Source organism: Haliotis rubra, unplaced genomic scaffold (assembly GCF_003918875.1).
Source record: "Haliotis rubra isolate DU_JTF1 unplaced genomic scaffold, ASM391887v1 Scf291, whole genome shotgun sequence".
Lineage (NCBI taxonomy): Eukaryota > Metazoa > Mollusca > Gastropoda > Lepetellida > Haliotidae > Haliotis > Haliotis rubra.
In genome coordinates, this window is record NW_025766959.1 from 795,581 (window position 1) to 811,443 (window position 15,863).

Genomic DNA, 15,863 nt, shown 5'->3' on the forward strand with positions numbered 1-15,863 from the left:
CCATTTCATCCCAAGCGAGCCCGATATGGGACAGGTCCTGAGAAACAGCTGGTTAGGGGAGTACCGGAATGTTCTGCTGTCTCAGGAAATATGTCATAAAACGAGCGACATGTCGACGGACATTATCTTGCTGAAGCGTAAAGCTGCATCTCCGTCCTTGAATGAACGGCTGCACATATGGCCCAAAGATGCCATCCCTGTATCGGAAGACCTGCCAGATTGCCATTGCCAAAGATAAGTTGTGTCCGTCCAGATGTGATGTTTCCCCATACCAGGGGCCACCAAACTGTAGGCATTGAACAACGCACGCGTCAGCATACCGTTCACCTCGCCGTCTATACAACCTTGCCCTGCCATCTGAACTGTCCAGATGAAATCTCTACTCGTCAGTGAACAAAACACCAAACACCATCCCAATCTTGTCTCCTGTACCGTAGCTTGTCTGCACCAGGCAAGACGTGCCTGTCTGAGACATTGGAACAAAACTGGAAGTATTGCAGGCCGTCGGGCAGGCTGTTGTGCTATGTAACTCAGTCGGCTCCGTACAGTCCTGCAACTGATTGGACGATAGCCAGGAATGGTCCGAGCAGTGAAACTGGCAGTCTGGAATCGATTCCTTAGATGGATCAGCCGAAAGTGGTTGTCTTGCTGACGTGACGTCACGCGTGGACGGCCGGTCCGGAGCAAAGCTATAGAGTTCCCATTATGTTGAAAACTTCTCCATCGAGTTTCGATCGACACCAAAACGTGTGGCCACTTTATTTTGGGCCATTCCAGTTTCCAGCATACCCATGGCGCGAAGACGGTGATTTTCTGTAAGCCGTGGCATGACGTACGCATAGTTTAGGTTGAAATTGACGTGTTTTCGCAACATTCACAGGCTAAAGAATAACCAAGCTTTCTTCAATTTTTAATATCAGGTGTGTGAACTTCAGATGTCAAAAAGCATGCAAAAAGTAAGTTCATTGTGCACAAAATACACGTGCAACGCGCGATATGTGACATCAAATTTCATGCAAAGTGCTTTGCTACATGTTTATTTTGCGTTATATTTATAACTTTTCAAAGAACTTTTATTTTATCCAATTTTATGTAATGCACAGTTACTTTTTTCCCTTAGTATACATAGGTACATATGGAATGTATCTCTCGCTTGCTGTGTTTATGTGCATTATTTTACATTTAATCATGTGTCTAACCTTCAAGTTCGTTCGTATGTTGACCTTCCAGATTTCATCAGTTGCCAGACTATGCGTGTCTACCTTCCAGACGTCGATAGACAATGGTTGTATCCACTACCGGAGTTCGTAGGTCGACAGACAATGGTTGTATCCACTACCGGAGTTCGTAGGTCGACAGACAATGGTTGCATCCACTACCGGAGTTCGTAGGTTGACGGACAATGGTTGTATCCACTACCGGAGTTCGTAGGTCGACAGACAATGGTTGTATCCACTACCGGAGTTCGTAGGTCGACAGACAATGGTTGTATCCACTACCGGAGTTCGTAGGTTGACGGACAATGATTGTCAGCACCTAGAAGTCGATAACGGCTGTCTGTTCTCCGGGTGGTAAATGCTCGGCTAAAAACAACAAAATTGTTGCATGGGTAACAGAGCGAAGCCTCTCATTTTGCTGGCTTTGATACGGAAGTAGCGTCAAGGTTTCAGTGACTTGTCACGCATTTCAGAGGTAACTCGTAATTAACATAACATTTAAGTGCAGTCTCTACGTGCACCGTCACTGAGGCAGCTAATTGATATACTTCTGATCATTAAATAAATGTTGTCAGTTACACCATTGTATTTATGTAATTGTTTTGAGTTGTCTTGCTTTTTTTTTACTTGTCTCTGAGTGTATGCATGTGCGCGTATGTATATATATGTGGGGGGTGGGGTTGAGGTGGAGTGGGGTGTGGGGGTGGATGGATGGATGGATGGACGAATGCATGTATGGATGGAAGGATAGACAGATAGATTGATCTTTTCTTGTGCCTGTGTGGATTTATAAATATTGTGTGTGTGTGTGTGTGTGCGAGCGTTTGCTGTGTCAGTGTGTGTATGTATCTCATTAAGATTTGGTAAATTGCTTGGCTTCTGGTGGAAACTGAGTCTGCAGAATCTCGCTCATTACAACTTAAACATTGTTATCTCAGTTGTCATTCACCAAGGGCAGCACATGTCACTTGAGTGAGTGAGTGAGTTTAGTTTTACGCCGCCCTCAGCAATATTCCAGCTATATGGCGGCGGTCTGTAAATAACCGAGTCTGGGCCAGACAATCCAGTGATCGACAGCATGAGCATCGATATCAGCGCAGTTGGGAACCGATGACATGTGTCAACCAAGTCAGCGAGCCTGACCACCCGATCCCGTTAGTCGCCTCTTAGGACAAGCATGGGTTACTGAAGATCAATATTCTAACCCGGACCTTCACGGGTCACATGTCACCTGAACATGGATGCATTGCTTAACTATTTTCAGAAAAGACTACTCATCAGTTCACACAACCTTATTGCAAGGACACAAGAGAGTACAAATATACAGAATATTCGTACGTTATAAATATACTAAAAATACTATCAATGCCAACGTTCAACGGAACATGTGAGTAACTACTCAGCGGCTCAATTATCAAGATCCTTTTCAGCGTACAGGAACACACCGTCTAGACCTACATCCAATATAGACATTACAGGGCTAGGTCTAGTCATTGATATCACAGACGTCTCAAGAGAAAAACAGTTTCACCGTTTCGATACATTTTGATAAAACAATTTGCTTTTTTATACAACTTTTGTAACATTAAGAAAGATTATGTTGACATAACAATTTGCTAAGTTGTAAAAAATATTATCCGATACGTGTTTAAATAGGATTATACTGTGACATTTTGGCTTTGATCTTAAAATATGCAAGGTCTTAGACAGCCGCCTTGCTGTGTCCCACTGTTGACAAAGGTTTCTGTTTTCTGGCAACCATTCATTAACGGCACGTGTGCTTTATCCCTTGGGTTGGGTCGTACTAAATATTGATGCCTTTACTTTGAAACTACAAATACGACAATGGCCTGTTTACAATACGGGGACATGTGCTGCCTTTTGAAACGAGAAGCAGTCCATGTTTTTCATGTTAACTATATGATTTCTACAATAGCCGTGCCATTACTTGATTGCGGGAAATGGGTGGTATAGTGGCCGAAGGTGCTGAAATTTGTTGTGCAGTAGTAGCGGTGAGGTAGCCTAGAGGTTAAAGTGTTCGTTCATCACGCCGAACACCCAGGTTCGATTTTCCACATGGGTACAATGCGTGAAGCCAATTTCCATTGTCCCCCGCCGTGATATTGCTGAAATATTGCTAAACATATTTTATTTTCCACATGGGTACAATAATAATAATAATAATAATAATAATAATAGGCCACTTGTATTGCGCATTACTCCATGCTTGATGCATGCTCGAAGCGCACAGTCAAATAAAAAGAGTTCAGAGCTGTTGAAAGAGATAGGTCTTGAGTTGACGTCTGAAAGACATTAGATTTGGACATCTTCTGATTGATTCTGGGAGGCTGTTCCATGCGGATGTCGCTGCATATGAGAAGGAACGCTGGCCATATCTCACAGTCTTGATGTTGGGAATGCGACACAGAAGCTTGGACTCAGAGCGTAGGGATCGAGGAGGAGAGTAGATAGGCAGGTCCTGTAGGTAGCCTGGAGCGTCACCGGATAGACACCGGTGGGCTAAGCAGAGGATCTTGAAAGTAATCCTCTGCTGCACTGGAAGCCAGTGTAGATCCTTCAGGATTGGAGTGATATGATCTTGTTTACGGGCGAGTGACACAATCCTGGCGGCCGAATTCTGTACACGCTGGAGACGATTTATCTGCACAGCAGAGGCTCCAACAAGGACACTGATACAGTAGTCGACCCTTGTCATGACTAGGGACAGTATGAGAATGATGGTTGATTCTTTTGTCAAATATTTCCGGATGTTGCTGATGTTCCTCAACTGAAGAAAACACATCTTGGTTATTTGGCTGATGTGACTGATGTGACAATGTGTATGCCTCGATCACAATGTAAATCCCTCGATCACAATGTGTATCCCTCGATCATCTTATGGCTTGAATAGTCCTAAAATCTTACTTACTTACTCTCTCATCAACTTCATTTGAACAGAGCAGTATGTTATATTAGTTAATAATTATGTTTATTAGTAATTCACTTGGCCAACTATACTCCTCACAAAAAGTTGTAGTCTCATCACATTTTCATTTGTTGAAATTGCAAATCATGGAATGATGCAATAGAAATGTGAAACATATTTACACACGATTAACAAAATGGAATGGAAATGGTATTGAACAATAATAGACTTACAAATCATCAAAAGCATGTACCCGTGAAACAGTCGTGCAAAATGTGCTGCACTGATGGAGCAAAATGTTAAAATTAAGGTTCAAGTCAGTTTTGGACAGTGAAGCAGTGTTCAGTAACGCGCATGACCACCATGAGCACAAATGCAAGCTTCTACACGTCTTTGCGTTGACCAAATGAGCCTTTAAAATTGCTGTTGTGGAATGTTCTGCGATACTCTCTGTAACGCCTGCTCAAGTTCATCCAGAGTCTGTGGATGAACATGGAGACCGTAAACACGACTTCCAATAATGTCCCAAGCATGTTCAATGGGATTAAGATCAAGTGACCTTGCAGGCCAATCCATATGTGTGATGTTGTTGATCTAAACAACATCGTTAACAACTCTTTCTCGGGCATTATCATCCATGGACGGGCATTATCATCCATAAAAATGAAGTTAGGACCCGCTTGTTGTACCAGAGGAATGATTACAGGTAGGTTTACACCGATAAGGGAAGAGTGGAGGACATTCATGCGACACAGTTTGCATGTTGTTTCTGAGTGTGGTTGTGTTCGGGTGATGTTGTCAATGTTATCAGATAAATGAATTTGACAGTCACTAAAGGTTATGTATTTTTTAATATTTACCTTTAAGTAACATGTCGGCAAAAATCGCGATTGATAAAGATATTACACTGAAAACACCTGCTGCTTAATATTTTGTGAGGAGTATAGTAGCATAAGTGATAATTTTAAAGCGTGTAGGTTTTTGGAACCTATTTCCTGCAGATTTACAGAGGCCTACAATATTCTAGCTTAGTAAGACCATTTACATCGTAGGCAATTATTGATTGAATCAGCTGATTGCCTTTCGTTTTGAGCTTGCATGTCTTTGTGACATCCATTAATACCAGCAATTGATAGTGAAGTTTAAATACATGTTCATAATTTACAATGTAGCAATTCCACAATAGACTCAGATATTCGCAGAGATTTAAGATGACTGCAGAAGGGTTGTGTTCTCTTCAAGGCGTATATTCTGAGAGTTCTGATGTGTAAACCAGTTTCCAAGGTACACAAATACAAATGAATTGAAATACAACTTTAATTAATTATGCTCAAAAGGGAAAGGATACATGGATGGTGTCACTGGACACAATGCACAACTTTACTTTCTTTAGAGCCCAGTCTTTGAGTGAGGTGAAGCGGAACTAACCCCGTTCCACCCTGACAGTGAAAAGCACTCGGGAATGGCAATGCGTAGGCACTCGAAATAAAGGTATCGAATGAAAAATGCACCGGTAAATAGGTTTCCATTTATCAGTTTCTCTTCATTGAAAACCTTCCTATGATACACTAAAATCGTCACATTAGCAGAATTCATCTTCACGTGTCAGCACGGTCGTTTGTGTGTTGTTTAACGCCGCACTCAGCAATATTCCAGCAATATGGCGGCGGTCTGTAAATAATCGAGCCTGGACCAGACAATCCAGTGATCAACAGCATGAGCATCGATCTACGCATTTGGGATACGATGACATGCATCAACCAAGTCAGCGAGCCTGACCACCCGATCCTGTTTGCCTCTTACGACAAGCATGGGTTGCCCGTATCTTCAAGGGTCGACGGTTGTTTGATAACGACCTAATGGTTGCATGGATACTGGTTGAATGCAGAACATCATACCTTTACATTGCGCTTTAAGTACTACTTTACTTCATCAGGCGTTGAGATATGCCCTGTCTACCCTCAAAGCCGTAAATACCTGACAGTTCATCAATATCAAAGCTCCACTGGATCAGGCCAATCGATACATTCCCTCACGTGGGCGGTATGATTATACTAGAAATGCTTAGGCAACTTTTTTTAAACTTTTTTGGTTTTTAAAGCTGTTTTCGATTACTATTGTAATGTTGCTTCACAGAGTCATCATGCGAGTGAGTGAGTTCAGTTGTGCGCAATATTCCAGCAATGGGGAGCACCAGACATGTTTTTCACGCAGTGTACCCATGTGGGGAATCGAACCCGGATTTTCGGCACTTTAACCAATAGACTACCCCGCCGCCCTGTCAAGGTGGCTCTCAACGCAGTCCATATCTTGGTTTGACTCACAACTTAACGCATCCGGGGTTTCACAGCTTCAATCTGTGTTACTTAACTTACTTGCTTTTCTTTTAAAAGAGTGAGTGAGTGAGTGAGTGAGTGAGTGGAGTGAGTGAGGTGAGTGAGTGAGTGAGTGAGTGAGTGAGTGAGTGAGTGAGTGTTCGAGTGAGTGAGTGAGTGAGTGAGTGAGTGAGTGGAGGACACCTGAAATGGGCTTCACACATTCTTCAGCGTGACGACCGAACTCCTTAATGCTGCGTTTACACTAGGCACGATTCGGATGTTTTTTTTTAAAAATTAAAAAAATTAAAATCATAATTCATCTTATAAAGCGTGAGAGATCGCAGATCCAAGTCGTGTTGATTGCAAGAGATATCCTTGATCGTGAGGCATCTATATAATCGTGGAAAAATTAACACAATCGTTGCTCACTAACACAAATATCTACTAATAATTGCAATAAATTCAAACTTTTTGCACAGTCATATGAAATCGACAAACCAACTCTAATGATTTGTCTCATAATCTTGGACATTCGAATAAAAAAGTTGTTGAACAAACAATCATTATTTTGATGTCACTTTTCGCTATTTCTTACGAGAGAGGACCACTTGCAGGTAGAACAGCCAGGTGTGCGAGAAATTGAAATTTCACTGCACACGCTTGTTGATTACTTGGCTGTTCTACCACCAAGAGGTCCTCCCACAGTATCTGACTGTAAATAAGCCACCAACATCCCTACTGTACCATTGTTCACACGTGTAGTGTTGGCAAATTCGTGTTTGTCGAACTTGACAAACGTTCGACTCAACAGTTTTCACACACAGTCATACCCGTCAGCTAGTCCTACAGTCAGTCCCAGTTTTATAACCAGGCTAATGCCGCTTTAACATTCAGTCCTTGTCTACCGTGAGTAGGACCGACTGTAGTGCACGTGCAGCACGAAATTCGAACAGCATAGCTTTGCAACGTATCGTGGATGTGGTCTCTTTAGAACAACCTTGCAGTTAAACAGAAAATATATTTCATTTTTTTTATACCCTTGATCAGTCTTTTACACGATCCGGTGATCACAATATGGAGTTTTTTGTCAGGATTTCGAAACAACATGTATAATACAGCAAAACACATTTGATAAGTTAGCAATATTTTAAACGATACGGCCAAGTCTCGATAAAATACTATACTTAGCTGACAAAATGTCGAAAAAAGACATGGATATAATGACTGTATCCGAATGTCTTCATCGGTAAAAAATTGAATCTGCTTCGTTATTTTGGGATTTGGGGTGATTTTTGTTGTTGTTTAAGTTTCGGTTTGTTTTTGTTACTGTTTATTTTTTTCTTTATTCTTTTTATGTGTTTTTTCTGTGTGCCTCCGGTGTACAAGAACTGCGCTACCGTACTTACAAACTAGGACTATCCAGTATTGTTGGTTGGTTTGACTTGTTGTTAAACGACAATCCAGTGATCAACAGCATGAGCATCGATCTACGCAATTGGGATACGATGACATGTATCAACCAAGTCAGCGAACCTGCCTACCCGATCCCGTTAGTCAGTCTTCATGGGTAAGAAAACACAGAGAAAATGTATCATTTAAAAAGAAAGGAAGGTACTTTGCAGCTCTGACTATGAAAAGTCTGTCTAAAACAAAACTCTCGCTTCATACATGTACAAACCAATTAATTAATAAGAGATCGGGTGGTCAGACTCGCTGACCTGGTTGAAGCGTGTCATCATATCACGATTGCGTAAATCGATGCTCATGATGTCAGTCATCGGATTGTCTAGCCCAAACTGATTGATCGTTAGTTACAGACCGCCAGCATATAGCTTAAATACGGTTAAACAACACACATTGCCACTACGGGATCCGTTCTACTGAGCCATCGTCGCCCTTTGGCAATAGAAACTCCAAGGCTTCAAGCATGAACGTTACGGTCGTCTTAGCGTTAAGATCCCTTTGTGAAACGGGCACCTGATTTCGATTGGATCTCTTATTAAAACAGGTAAAGAGTCGTGAAGCTACTCATAAACATTGTGTTTTCAATCCAGTATGTGGCTGTGCATCAACCGTGTAACATTCGTGTGATAAAAAGGGTAAAAGAGAAGTTGAGAAAATTTGATCCCAATTAACTAGATACTTAAGAATTCACCCGTTTGAACTACCACTTCAGGAGAGCCGGCACTTGTCCTTGAGCGGATTCTTGAAACAACGAATATTCAGCGATAGAATATTCCAGCGTCAAAACGTTATAGTTCGGGGTTACAGAGTAACTTGAACAAGTGTCGGTTTGCTTGATCTAATTGCGGTGACAATAATGAAGCTATTTGTACGTTATGAACTTGTTAATCCTGCTATATCGAATTATAGACATATGGATGTTTTTCCAAATATTTTAGAACTCGTATAGCAGATATTATATCCTGTTAAAGAGCAAAAAAAAATCCTTTTCCGTAATAATTGAAACCCAAACGTACGATTCTGACAAGATGACTTTATGAATTACTAATAAACAATGATGGTATACCAGATTTTTGCAAAATGTTGAGCATACCAAAGGCAGGTCAAATGTTCACCTGAACAAACACGGGACATCTGGTACAAGTCCAAATTAGCGGTTGCATCTGACATGATCCAGACCAGATTCTTCTGGGTAGTGTTTCTAATTATAGATGTTACCCAAATGAAGCGGTTTCATGGATATTATTGTTCTGGCTTAGGTGGGTAAATCAATCACTGAAACATCTGGTACAGACTCGATTATTTTTGTACCCCCGCCACACAGGTGGAAATCGTGAGTATACAGTTAAACAACAAGCGAACAAACCAATTCTTACCACACAGGGTTTGAAATGTCGGCAGATTCGGTTGATGGTCGATACTCCATAAATGCATGATGTTCACACACACACAATTTTTTCATGACGTCGCATGTCCATCGAACACAACACGTGTATCGATATTCGCTATTCACACCAGAGGCCTACTGATACCAGATGCCCCAACCGTGCCTGTGAATTATTTAAGATCAATATTGTTATATAGAGCTGCAGTCAAACTTGAAGTTGGTTTCTCAGTGATCTCGGTTCTGGGTATTAGTTTTCTTCGATGCTTCGTTGCCTCGCGTTACGTGGACACCCAGTCACTGATCGCGGATGTCTGGGTTAATGAGATCTCAAGTTCTAGGACCAGTACTACATACTTAATAGTTTGACCTCCATCAGCCTCTTCTGTAGTCTGGTATTAGACACATCAATAATAATGCTTACCAGAGACTACAATGGAACAAACTGTTAACGTCGTTTCAGATCACTTATTATATCATTGAGTGAAGCTGCGGCGCGTTAAATCGCCCTGACGTACGGGTACCTTGATCTACTCCAAATGGGTTAACTAATTGTTCATGATACAGTGTGTTTTTAGTGAGTGATTGACTTTAGTTTTCGCCGCTTTTAGCAATATTCCAGCAATATCACGACGGGGTACACCAGAAATGGGCTTCACACATTGTACCCGTGTGAGGAATCGAACCCGAGTCTTCGGCGTGACGAGCGAACGCTTTAACCACTTGGCTACCCCACAGGCCCTGTTCACAATAGAACAGAACAGAATAGCATAGACTTTTTGTCGTGTCAGAGATATGTCCATGCGAATTGCCCACCTAAGCGGATTGTTAGTCGTTCATCTGCCTTTACAAACAAACAGGATAGGCACGCAGATGGGAAGGGGCAGACAGCGGGAAGAACGCGGACATATCAGCAGAAGGCAAGCATGGGAGGAGGGACGGACACTGACCCGTCAGTCCCGCCCATCTACTGCCCAAGTGACTTCGCCGCCTTCCCCCTCGTAGCTTCTGACGGACTCTGGGTAAAATGTTCGGTGTCCCTCACATACCCGTACTACGAGAAAAAAACACCAATACGTTGTACACCGTTACGTCTCTTGCTGTTTGAAGAGTACCAGAGAGGTGTTATAAATAGAATAGAAACATGGAAATATGTAAACTGTGATTTTTAAACCACCCCCACACCATTTAGCCATTTAGTTTTATGTCATATTTATATCTATTTTTATTATAATTTATTTATTTTATACTTCGCCCGCACTATACATTGATTTTACATATACACGTGCTACGATTAAAAGCGACGTCACTGGAATCTGACGTCATGGAGAGAGGTCCACTGGTCGGACGAAAGTCGATTTCTTTTGACTCATGGTGGAGTTCCCGTTTGCCGCCCAAGAAACACTGCACATGCACAACGGAATATCTTGAAGCAACAAACGTTTAGCGGGGGTTCATTGTTGGCGTGTGGGTGCCACTCAAATGACTGTAAGCTTGACCTGGTGACAATCAGATAAAATCTGAATAACAACAGCACATCACTAACATCATAGGCAAGGTTGTTGTACCACCATGTCGGACCATCATCCCAACACAAGGCCAGTATTACTGGGCGACAATGCCAGGCTACATCATGCACGTGTCGTTGGTAGGTTCTTACGGGCGGTGGCAACTCTACCTTGATTCTAGAGTCCAGGGGCTCCTTTCACGAAGCAACCTTTACTAAGGTTAACCGTAACTCCCATTCTTTAACATTGCACTAAGGTTACCTTAGGGACTTACGATCACCTTAGTGCTTTGTGAAAGGAGGCCCAGATCTCAATCACTTGTTTGGGACATTATGGATCGAAGAGTAGAACAGAGGGATCCTCCAGTAGAAAATCTTGATGTACTGGAGCAAGACCTCCGTGAATGAATTTCAACGTCAAGTTCAGCGTCTGACACAGTCAATGAGGAGAAGGGTGAGGTATGTTATTGCAGTTGGTTACACAAGATATTGACATTGTGCTCGGTTATTGATATTTATGCGATTTCTTTAGGTCTTTAGGGTCAGGGCGGTATAATTGTTCCGTCTGGACATCACCTCTTACAGTTACTGAACAAAAATGAAACGCCCCATTCGTAGATGCATCTTGCTTAATCCCATGATAAAATCGCCCAATGACAGAATGACAGGGGAGGTCCATGAAGGCTCATGTGGTTTGATAATTCCGTTAGTCCTCAGTCAGAGGTCGCTTTGTCTACACAGACCGGTCGGTTGGATCAAGGATAAAATATTTATTATTATTGAGTGTAATGTACTAGTTCAACCTTCATTTCACCTTGTCTTAATGCAGAAACTTGATTGAAACAATTAACCAGGGCCCCGTTTCACAAAGTTCTCGTAAGCCTAAGATCTCGTAACTTTTCTCGTAGCAGTCGTATCTCGTATACTGTAACATAGGAGGTACGAATGCTACGAGAACAGTTACGAGATCTTAGGCTTTGTGAAATGGGGCCCTGGTCATTGTAGATTCCAGTTTGTACATATCCTTATTTGGACGTAATTCTGTGACCAGATTCCAATTTACTTAACCTAGACTTGGAGTAGACGCCATACTGTAACTCACTTAACATAGACTTGGAGTAGACGATATACCTGTAAATCACTTCACCTGGATTTGGGGTAGACGCTATACTGTAACTCACTTCACCTAGACTTGGCGTAGACGCCATACTGTAACTCAATTCACCTGGACTTGGAGGAGAGACCATACTGTAACTCACTTAACCTTGACTTGGAGGAGAGACCATCTGTAACACACTCACCTGACTTGGAGACCATACTGTAACTCACTTCACCTGGACTTGGAGGAGAGACCATACTGTAACTCACTTCACCTGGATTTGGAGTAGACGCCATACTGTAACTCACTTAACCTGGACTTGGAGGAGAGACCATACTGTAACTCACTTCACCTGGACTTGGAGGAGAGACCATACTGTAACTTACTTCACCTGGACTTGGAGGAGAGACCATACTGTAACTCACTTCACCTGGACTTGGAGGAGAGACCATGCTGTAACTCACTTCACCTGGACTTGGAGTAGACGCCATACTGTAACTCACTTCACCTGGACTTGGAGGAGAGACCATACTGTAACTCACTTCACCTAGACTTGGAGGAGAGACCATACTGTAACTCACTTCACCTGGACTTGGAGGAGAGACCATACTGTAACTCACTTCACCTGGACTTGGAGGAGAGACCATACTGTAACTCACTTCACCTGGACTTGGAGGAGAGACCATACTGTAACTCACTTCACATGGACTTGGAGGAGAGACCATACTGTAACTCACTTCACCTGGACTTGGAGGAGAGACCATACAGTAACTCACTTCACCGAGACTTGGAGGAGAGACCATACTGTAACTTACTTCACCTGGACTTGGAGGAGAGACCATACTGTAACTCACTTCACCTGGACTTGGAGGAGAGACCATGCTCTAACTCACTTCACCTGGACTTGGAGTAGACGCCATATTGTAGCAGACTTCACCTGGACTTGGAGGAGAGACCATACTGTAACTCACTTCACCTAGACTTAGAGGAGAGACCATACTGGAACTCACTTTACCTGGACTTGAAGGAGAGACCATACTGTAACTCACTTCACCTAGACTTGGAGGAGAGGCCATACTGTAACTCACTTCACCTGGACTTGGAGGAGAGACCATACTGTAACTCACTTCACCTGGACTTGGAGGAGAGACCATACTGTAACTCACTTCACCTGGACTTGGAGGAGAGACCATACTGTAACTCACTTTAACCTAGACTTGGAGGAGAGACCATACTGTAACTCACTTCACCTGGACTTGGATTAAACGCTATACTGTAACTCATTTCACCTAGACTTGGAGTAGACGCCATACTGTAACTCACTTCACCTGGACTTGGAGGAGAGACCATACTGTAACTCACTTCAACCACTAGACTTGACGAGGAGAGACCATACTGTAACTCACTTCACCTTGACTTGGAGGAGAGACCATACTGTAACTCACTTCACCTGGACTTGGATTAAACGCTATACTGTAACTCATTTCAACTAGACTTGGAGTAGAGACCATACTGTAACTAACTTAACCTAGACTTGAAGGAGAGACCATACTGTAACTCACTTCACCTGGACTTGGATTAAACGCTATACTGTAACTCACTTCACCAAGACTTGGAGGAGAGACCATACTGTAACTCACTTCACCTGGACTTGGAGGAGAGACCATACTGTAAGTCACTTAATTTTGACTTGGAGTAGACGCTAGGCTGTAACTCACTTCACCTGGACTTGGAGTAGACGCCATACTGTAACTCACTTCACCTGGACTTGGAGTAGACGCCATACTGTAACACACTTCACCTAGACTTGGAGTAGACGCTATCCTGTAAATCACTTCACCTAGACTTGGAGTAGACGCCATAGGGTAACTCACTTCACCTGGACTTGGAGTAGACTAACTCCTTCACCTGGACTTGGAGTAGACGCCATACTGTAACACACTTCACCTAGACTTGGAGTAGACGCTATCCTGTAAATCACTTCACCTAGACTTGGAGTAGACGCCATAGTGTAACTCAATTAATCTGGACTTGGAGTAGACTCCATATTGTAACTCACTTCACCTGGACTTTGAGTAGACGCCATGATGTAACCCACTTCACCTGGACTTGGAGTAGGCGCCAAACTGTAACTCACTTCACCTAGACTTGGAGTAGACGCCATAGTGTAACTCACTTGACCTACACTTGGAGTAGATGCCATACTGTAACTCACTTGACCTAGACTTGGAGTAGACGCAACACACTTCACCTAGACTTGGTGAAGACGCCATACTGTAACCCACTTAACCTAGACTTGGAGTAGACGCAACACACTTCACCTAGACTTGGAGTAGACGCCATACTGTAACTCACTTCACCTAGACTTGGAATAGACGCCATACTGTAACTCACTTCACCTAGACTTGGAGTAGACGCCATAGAGTAGCTCACTTCACCTAGACTTGGAGAAGACGCCATACTGTAACTCACTTCACCTAGCCTTGGAGTAGACGCCATTCTGTAACTCACTTCACCTAGACTTGGAGTAGACGCCATAGAGTAGCTCACTTCACCTAGACTTGGAGTAGACGCCATACTGTAACTCACTTCACCTAGACTTGGAATAGACGCCATACTGTAACTCACTTCACCTAGACTTGGAGTAGACGCCATACTGTAGCTCACTTCACCTAGACTTTGAGAAGACGCCATACTGTAACTCACTTCACCTAGACTTGGAGTAGACGCCATTCTGTAGCTCACTTCACCTAGACTTTTAGTAGACGCTACACTGCAACTCATTTCATCTTGTCTCAGTCCATACACCAGATTGTAACTCTCTTGTGGCGTAGACGTGATTAGATTTCCGCCGTTACAGGTGCTGACATTATACAATGGCACTCCTTCGAGTAGGTCTTGCATTATATATCCAGGGAATGTCTCGATGATAATGACAATATTTAAACAAAGGTTTGCTTGATGACAAGCACCCGCTGCACTCACTGCCGTCTTCACGTCCTCCATCATGTTGTGTATGCAGCTGTAGATTTGCACATAAATAAAAATACTGGTGTTTTGCAAGAAGACTCTTCATGTGCATGTCAGGTTAACGTTTTTAGTGGGCTATAAAAGCCATAAGAAATCAGGGGCGGATACAGCTTTTTGAGATAGGGGGTTTGCACACTCTTGAGAAAGTGGGGGTGCACACTTAATTTTCACGTAAGTTTTAATGGTCATTTATTAAACTTTCAGGACAGAAGGGGGGGTCGCACCCCTGCACCCCCCTTCTGGATCCGCCTATGAGAAATGCCTTTTCTACTACATCTGTAGGGGGCGCCAACAAACTGGGCTTCATGCATCGCACCCTCGGAGAGTCGAACACGGAACCAACGGCGAAACGAAAGAACGATTTAATCACTTGCCGCCCTACCTCCCTAACTTTACTCCTCAAGAGTCACATGTGCCAAGTGTCATATTTCCCTCCCTACAATGAACTGGTTTGGTTTGTTGTTTTACGCCGCACTGACCAATATCCCAGCTATATGGCGGTGGTCTGGACCAGAGTGAGTGAGTGAGTATGGCTTTACGCCGCTTTTAGCAATGTTCCAGCAATATCACGGTGAGGGACCCCAAAAATGGGTCTGGACAAGACGATCCATTGATCAACAGCAAGAGCATCGATCTATGCAATTAGGGTACGATGACATGTGTCAACCAAGTCAGCGAGCCTGGCCTCCCGATCCCGTTAGTTGCTCTTGCGACAAGCATGGGTTACTAAAAACACATTCTAATCCGGATTTTCACGGGCCGCACAATGAACTGGAAAGTGTCTCATTCTTGGCAGAGAAACATATCCTTCCTAAAAGTTTTAGGCTACTGTTTTCTCCATTTTATTATCCGTATGGAATTATAGTACTAGTGAAAATCTTATATAGTCTACTTGCGCTGTGACAAGTTTAGTTATGA